The sequence below is a fragment of the Octopus bimaculoides genome, unplaced genomic scaffold (assembly GCF_046866305.1).
Source record: "Octopus bimaculoides isolate indiv1 unplaced genomic scaffold, ASM4686630v1 contig147, whole genome shotgun sequence".
NCBI lineage: Eukaryota > Metazoa > Mollusca > Cephalopoda > Octopoda > Octopodidae > Octopus > Octopus bimaculoides.
This window is the reverse complement of record NW_028315397.1, coordinates 19,175-28,761: the sequence shown is the minus strand read 5'-3', so window position 1 is coordinate 28,761 and position 9,587 is coordinate 19,175.

Here is a 9,587-nt window from a genome sequence, read left to right as displayed (position 1 = left end):
ATGTGCATGTACGTACTCATATGTATACACATATCCACACTCCAAACACTATTATGACAACTTACTGATTGTCCTCCAAGTAAATGCATAAACTACAGTTTAAGCAACATATTACCTGCCTCTGGACGCCCTCTTCCCATGACGGTACCCATACAGGTGATCCCCAAGAGTGCCTCCGGATTTAAACATCCCCTGGTTGCTTGGATGCTTCAGACTACCCCTGAAGGATCGAGGCAAACCTACCACTTACCTATATATATATATACATATATATATATATATATATATATATATATATATATGTATATATATGTATGTATACATATGTATGTATATATATATATATATATATATATATATATATACATACATACATACATGTGTGAGCATGTATTGTACACGCCAGTAATCTAAAAATGTATTCCAACAGACAAGGTAACTCTCATGGAACTAGGCAACCGAAATATAATGCTTTCAAAAACTAAACCTTTTCCAGGTGTCTTTGGACAAACTTAATCTTCTTGAGACGAAGAGACTCTTAAGGAACTGAGAGAGATGAACAAGAATTTGAGACTTTTGATTAGCAACACTGATGAACTCACTCGCTCCACACAAGAGGAAAAGAAGAGAAAGAACAATCCCTGCAACAGCTCAATCAACATTTGTCCAAATTATGCACCACTCTTCATTCTTTACCACATAATAATTGCTTAAATGAAAATCCACCTACAGATGATACACAAGATAGAAGCCCATCCCCCTCCACTATCAATTAAAAACCGCATTATACACATATAGAATGAAAAACTTAAAGCCAGAAAGGTTACTTTCTGGAACATCATCAAAAACAAGCACAAGGCAGAAATTTATGAACACTGGTTAAATTCTGCCTCATAAACTCCAAATTAAACGTATTCCAAACGAACAGGACCAACAAAGACAATTATGGGAGAAACTAACACTTGGAAAACATGAAGACAGAAATAGAACTGCTTAAGCTTAGAGCGCTGAGCAATGAAGAAAAATTGAAGAACATAGATGAGGAAATCTACAACGAATTAAAGAAACATTGAGATGGTCAACGCTTGGAAAGTGTCTTTAAACTGTGGCAAACAACTTGTGAAGCTGAAGAAACAAACTCGCTACAAGGCTGGCAAAGACAAAGTAATTTGTTTATTAACTACGAAACACAGTTCATCGTAGAATAGGCATCGGATAAGCCCTTGCTGAAGGAAAATAAAGCAAAAACATACACAGAAATGAACCCAGGCTTATCGAACACAAACCAGAGACGGACAAGGGGAGGCAACTCCACCGACCTTACATTCCCAAATAACTTAGAAACAACAATCAGGAATTCAGCCGACAACAGAGAATCTGGACGGAATCTTCTTGGCATCCTACAAAGAAATCAAAGGTTCCATGGAAACGTCGAGACGAAGCAAAACTTTTGCGAACCAATCCACCCCCCATCATCTCACAATAAATGGAAGAATTTACCTTCGAGACTTGGTTACTTCGATCAGAGAGGGTGGGTCGATTCTGGATTGTCAAATGCTTTTCATAGACTTCGTTTAAATATATCTTGCTAGACATCAATCCGTCCCTTGTCACACTCAATCAGTAAAGCTAGCTGCGTGTCTTTAGCCGCAGGTATACGTACGAAATGTATGGGGTTTTTTTTCTCATGTTCCTTTCTTTCTTTTACTTGTTTCATTCATTAGACTGCGGCCATGCTGGAGCAGCGCCTTAAAGTTTTTTTTATATAATATATACTAGCCTCCCTCTTTCACACGATGCTACACACAGCATATATGTTTGTATATATATATATACACCAGCTGCCTTAACTCGTACAAGTCAGTGGATCAGTGGGTATAAGCAGGTGTGTGAAATGGGCTAAAAAGCTTGGTTCATCTGTCACATGGGTCCTCTCGCAACATTTATACTGTCCACTTAGGATACACCGACCTAACCTCTGGCCAGAACCTAAAGCCAATTTCCCTGAACTCTTGCAGGGTCACCATGTCTGTCCCAAGCGAAAGCCCGAAAGCAAAAGTCATACGCACTAGTTATCCTTCTGCTCACATGTCTGTCTTACTTGCAAGGCCCCTTGACCGTTCATACGTCATCACTTACCTTATACTTCCAGCCTATCCCACCATCTTTGTCATATATTATGTGTAGTAAGAGGCTTGCTTCCCAACCACATGGTTCTGGGTTCAGTCTCACTGCGTGCCACCTTGAGCAAGTGTCTTCTGCTATAGTCTCAAGCCGACCAAAGCCTTGTGAGTGGTTTTGGTGGATGGAAACTGAAAGAAGCCCATCGAATATATATATGTGTGTGTGTGTCTCCTCATGTCTGTGTGTCTGTCTCCCATCACTGCTTGATAACTGGTGTTGGTGTTTATGCTCCTATAACCTAGCAGTTCAGCAAAGCAGACCAAAATAAGTGCTGGATTCGATTCATTCGACTAAAACAGAATTTTTCAAGGCCATCACTTAGGGGCCGGTGTCGGTTTTCTGACATCCCTATAATGTAGTGGTTTTGTAAAAGGAGATTTATAAAAAAAAGAAAGAAACACCTCCTGTGTTCATAATGTCTACATACATACACACTCACACAAACATGTATATGGGCATACACACACAAACATATATGTGCATGTACGTACTCATATGTATACACATATCCACACTCCAAACACTATTATGACAACTTACTGATTGTCCTCCAAGTAAATGCATAAACTACGGTTTAAGCAACATATTACTTGCCTCTGGACGCCCTCTTCCCATGACGGTACCCATACAGGTGATCCCCAGGAGTGCCTCCGGATTTAAACATCCCCTGGTTGATTGGATGCTTCAGACTACCCCTGAAGGATCGAGGCAAACCTACCACTTACCTATATATATATATACATATATATATATATATATATATACATACATGTGTGAGCATGTATTGTACACGCCAGTAATCAAAAAATGTATTCCAACAGACAAGGTAACTCTCATGGAACTAGGCAACCGAAATATAATGCTTCCAAAAACTAAACCTTTTCCAGGTGTCTTTGGACAAACTTAATCTTGAGACGAAGAGACTCTTAAGGAATGAAGAGACTCTTAAGGAACTGAGAGAGATGAACACGAATTTGAGACTTTTGATTAGCAACACTGATGAACTCACTCGCTCCACACAAGAGGAAAAGAAGAGAAAGAACAATCCCTGCAACAGCTCAATCAACATTTGTCCAAATTATGCACCACTCTTCATTCTTTACCACATAATAATTGCTTAAATGAAAATCCACCTAAAGATGATACACAAGATAGAAGCCCATCCCCCTCCACTATCAATTAAAAACCGCATTATACACATATAGAATGAAAAACTTAAAGCCAGAAAGGTTTCTTTCTGAAACATCATAAAAAACAAGCACAAGGCAGAAATTTATGAACACTGGTTAAATTCTGCCTCATAAACTCCAAATTAAACGTATTCCAAACGAACAGGACCAACAAAGACAATTAAGGGAGAAACTAACACTTGGAAAACATGAAGACAGAAATAGAACTGCTTAAGCTTAGAGCGCTGAGCAATGAAGAAAAATTGAAGAACATAGATGAGGAAATCTACAACGAATTAAAGAAACATTGAGATGGTCAACGCTTGGAAAGTGTCTTTAAACTGTGGCAAACAACTTGTGAAGCTGAAGAAACAAACTCGCTACAAGGCTGGCAAAGACAAAGCAATTTGTTTATTAACTACGAAACACAGTTCATCGTAGAATAGGCATCGGATAAGCCCTTGCTGAAGGAAAATAAAGCAAAAACATACACAGAAATGAACCCAAGCTTATCGAACACAAACCAGAGACGGACAAGGGGAGGCAACTCCACCGACCTTACATCCCCAAATAACTTAGAAACAACAATCAGGAATTCAGCCGACAACAGAGAATCTGGACGGAATCTTCTTGGCATCCTACAAAGAAATCAAAGGTTCCATGGAAACGTCGAGACGAAGCAAAACTTTTGCGAACCAATCCACCCCCCATCATCTCACAATAAATGGAAGAATTTACCTTCGAGACTTGGTTACTTCGATCAGAGAGGGTGGGTCGATTCTGGATTGTCGAATGCTTTTCATAGACTTCGTTTAAATATATTTTGCTAGACATCAATCCGTCCCTTGTCACACTCAATCAGTAAAGCTAGCTGCGTGTCTTTAGCCGCAGGTATACGTACGAAATGTATGGGGTTTTTTTTCTCGTGTTCCTTTCTTTCTTTTACTTGTTTCATTCATTAGACTGCGGCCATGCTGGAGCAGCGCCTTAAAGTTTTTCTTATATAATATATACTAGCCTCCCTCTTTCACACGATGCTACACACAGCACATATGTTTGTATATATATATATATATACACCAGCTGCCTTAACTCGTACAAGTCAGTGGATCAGTGGGTATAAGCAGGTGTGTGAAATGGGCTAAAAAGCTTGGTTCATCTGTCACATGGGTCCTCTCGCAACATTTATACTGTCCACTTAGGATACACCGACCTAACCTCTGGCCAGAACCTAACGCCAATTTCCCTGAACTCTTGCGGGGTCACCATGTCTGTCCCAAGCGAAAGCCCGAAAGCAAAAGTCATACGCACTAGTTGTCCTTCTGCTCACATGTCTGTCTTACTTGCAAGGCCCCTTGACCGTTCCTACGTCATCACTTACCTTATACTTCCAGCCTATCCCACCATCTTTGTCATATATATGTGTGTGTCTCGAATATATATGTGTGTGTCTCCTCATGTCTGTGTGTCTGTCTCCCATCACTGCTTGATAACTGGTGTTGGTGTTGGTGTTTATGCTCCTATAACCTAGCAGTTCAGCAAAGCAGACCAAAATAAGTGCTGGATTCGATTCATTCGACTAAAACAGAATTTTTCAAGGCCATCACTTAGGGGCTGGTGTCGGTTTTTTGACATCCCTATAATGTAGTGGTTTTGTAAAAGGAGATTTATGAAAAAAAAAAGAAGAAAGAAACACCTCCTGTGTTCATAATGTCTACATACATACACACTCACACAAACATGTATATGGGCATACACACACAAACATATATGTGCATGTACGTACTCATATGTATACACATATCCACACTCCAAACACTATTATGACAACTTACTGATTGTCCTATCTATATACATATATAAATAATGCTATATTTACCTAATATTGAGGTTTCATTCTTTTGTTGTCACTTTATTATTATTATCATTATATATATATATATATATATATATATATATATATATATATATATATATATATATATATATGATCTTTTTTAAAACGGGGGCCACATTTTTCATTAATGTTTTACGTAGTGTTTTTGGTACCGAAAGACTTTCAAACTTCGTATACTTATCTATTTTATGTTGTAGAACAGAAAAATATTTTTGTATTCGAATTTATTTCATGTAAAAAATTGTCTTATTTCGATAATTTCAACCAATCACTGACGTCCATTCAGCCGATATACATTAAGTGCCGACTACATAAACAAACGATTCTTCGTTTTATTTGCTTTTTTCATTTTAAATTTGCGTTTAACCCTAACCCTAACTCTAACCCTAACCCTAACCGTAGGGTTAGGGTTAGGGTTAATTGTTTCAGAATCGTTTGTTTATGTAGTCGGCACTTAATGTATATCGGCTGAATGGACGTCAGTGATTGGTTGAAATTACAGAAATACGACAACTTTAACATGGAATAAGTTATGGATTTCTTTTTTTTTTAAGAAGACTAAGAGAAAAAGATGTTTTATATGACACATTCTACCAGTGTTCCAAGTTTCAAAGTGTTTCGTTAATGAAAAATGTGGGCCCCGTTTTAAAAAGGATCCTTTTTCTGTTCTATAACACAAAATAGATAAATATACGAAGTTTGAAAGTCTTTCGCTACCAAAAAACACTAAGTAAAACATTAATGAAAAATGTGGCCCCCGTTTTAAAAAAGATCCGTTATCCTTGTATTAGTGTCATATATATTTGTATATATGTATGTGTGTGTGTATATATGTGTATATATGTATAGGTGTAGTGATGGATAAGCGTATATGTGTGTATACTTTAAGATTATACGTATATTTGTGAGTGTGTGTGAGTGTCAATATGATTGTGTGTACTTGTATATATGTATAAGCAAGGTTATATATGTGCATATAAGCAAGGTTATATATGTGCATATAAGCAAGGTTATATATGTGCATATAAGCAAGGTTATATATGTGCATATATGCATACATTCGTTGTATCCATTCACCGTTAGACGGTGGTGAGAGGGACAAACTCACACAGACACACATATATATGTGTGTGTGTGTGTTTACATATGTGTAGATGCACATGTGTGTGTATATACAACCTTCAACAAAGTAAGTCGCGTATACAACTTGAACGACGCACATATCAGTACATAAACATACGTTCACATGTACACAAACACACACACACACACACACCCGTATCTCTATCTGTCTATATGTCTGTACTTACACCCGTGCAGTTGGCACATGTGAAATTGCATTGTTGTTATGTAGTTTCATCATTACGTATAAGCTACACAGCAAAAGTACGTAAAGGGAAGCAAGCAGACCATGTTGATATATAATAACAACGTAATGTTAGTATTAGTTATGTTAAAGCAATGGGCATATATACACAAATGTGCCCCACCAATTTGCATGTACACAGATGATTATGCGATATAAGTATATGTGTGTGCCCGCCTCTCTCTCTCTCTGTATATATTCACGGTAGAAAGACACAAAAAAATTGTGCCCCGGGTGAGTTTCGAAGTCACAACCTCCGCAAAACTTCCGTCTTGTGGTTTGAAACACAAGAAAGGTACTGTCGTTAACGTATCGAGTGTACATAGCTAAGTGCATAGCTAATTTTCCAGAGTGCTTTGCGACCCGTAACATCCACTTAGCTATGTACTCTCGATACGTCGACCACATTAACCTCGTCGTGAAATGTAATAATAATACAGATACACATACAGATACGAACACTCCCCTAAATGAGGAACAGGTGACGACAGCTATACAACACATGGCTGACCCTATCCATCTTCAACCAGCATGCTGTAGACTGCCACAAGGGCTCGTTAGGGAGACTTAATTTAAATATCTTATCCACACATCCCACTGATGCAATGCTGAGACAAGTCACTGAAGCTGTCTGTATACAGGAATACAAACCCTCTCTCAACCGTAAATGCGAATGGGGTAACATCCAGATTCCACTCGGGAGTACACCTCTATAATCACCCTCCTCTCTCTTTTACATGTGGAATTCCATTCCCTACATACATGTTGAGATGCATAATACATACATATATGTAGTTATATATAACCGTATGAGCGTATATAGTTTGATATGTATGTACGTATGTGCAGATGCATATGTGTGTGCACGTGTGTGTATGTGTTGCGCGTTGTGTATATGACTATGTGCGTATGAACATGTGTAGATATGAGTATGTGTAGATACATCTATGTGTGGCATGTTTATGTGTGTTAAAAAAAAAAGGTTTTAATAAAATAACAATATTTAAAAAATGCATGTTTGAATTTAACCGTTATCCTTGTATTAGTGTCATATATATTTGTATATATGTATGTGTGTATGTATATATGTGTATATATGTATAGGTGTAGTGATGGATAAGCGTATATGTGTGTATACTTTAAGATTATACGTATATTTGTGAGTGTGCGTGAGTGTCAATATGATTGTGTGTACTTGTATATATGTATAAGCAAGGTTATATATGTGCATATAAGCAAGGTTATATATGTGCATAGATGCATACATTCGTTGTATCCATTCAAGAAAAGAACCAATTTTCAAGAACTCATCGATGAAAATCCACTATCACATATAGAAAAATTAATAATATATATATACATATCTTTTCTCTTTTACTTGTTTCAATTATTTCACTGCGTCCATGCTGGAGCACCACCTTTAGCTGAGCACAACGACCCCAGGACTTATTCTATTGGTCTCTTTTGCCAAACCACTAAGTTACGGGGACGAAAACACACCAGCATCGGTTGTCCAGCAATGCTAGGGGCACAAACACAAACATAAACACACATATATATATATATATATATATAGATACATAGATACGACGGGCTTCTTTCAGTTTCCGTCTACCAAATCGACTCACAAGGCTTTGGTCGGCCCGAGGCTATAGTTGAAGTCACTTGCCCAAGGTACTATGCAGTGAGACTGAACCCAGAACCATATGGTTGGTAAGCAAGCTACTTACCACACAGCCACCCCTTCGCCTATTCACATAGCCACCCCGGCACCATATATATGTCTCTTTATGTTTCTTTATATTTTAAAGTTTATTTTCATTATTATTCTAATTCTTCATTCTTTTGGGTTTTATATACTTCTAATTACCATTTACATACATTTACATATATACACACATCCTTTTATCTTCTAGACAAGTGGTATAGACAAATAGAATAAAAAATCTCTCTACTTAAATTGTAATTATCCCATGGATGACCAGTAACTCCAGGGATATCATATTTCAAGTTTAATGGAGCCTGACACTATCTGTCAGACACACCTCATGTATGTCTGTCTATTCATACATACATACATACATATCTACATACATACCCACACACTCATTTATTCATACATACATGCATTCATACATTATATATATATGTATATATATATATATATATATATATGTATGAATGCAGGTATGTACATATATACATACATACATATGTACATACATACATATATATATACATACATACATATGTATATATATATGTATAGATGTATGTACGAGTGGATTTGGTAGACGGAAACTGAAAGAAGCCCGTCGTATATATCTATGTATGTGTGTATGAGTGTCTGTGTTTGTCCCCCAAACATCACATAACAACCGATGCTGGTGTGTTTATGTCCCCGTAACTTAGCGGTTCGGCAAAAAGAGACCGATAGATTAAGTAATAGGCTTCCAAAGAATAAATCCTGGGGTCGATTTGCTCGACTAAAAGTGGTGTTACAGCATGGCCACAGTCAAAAGACTGAAACAAGTAAAAGAGTAAAAGAGTATACATGTGTATATATATATATATATATATATATATATATATATATATATATATATATACAGACATATATATATATATATATATATATATATACAGACATATATATATATATATATATATATATATATATACAGACATATATATATATATATATATATACAGACATATATATATATATATATATATATATATATATATATATATATTCTTTTACTCTTTTACTTGTTTCAGTCTGTTTGACTGTGGCCATGCTGGAGCACCGCCTTTAGTCGAGCAAATCGACCCCAGGACTTATTCTTTAGAAGCCTGGTACTTATTCTATCGGTCTCTACTGCCGAACCGCTAAGTTACGGGGACATAAACATACCAGCGTCGGTTGTCAAGCGATGTTGGGGGGACAAACACAGACACACAAACACAC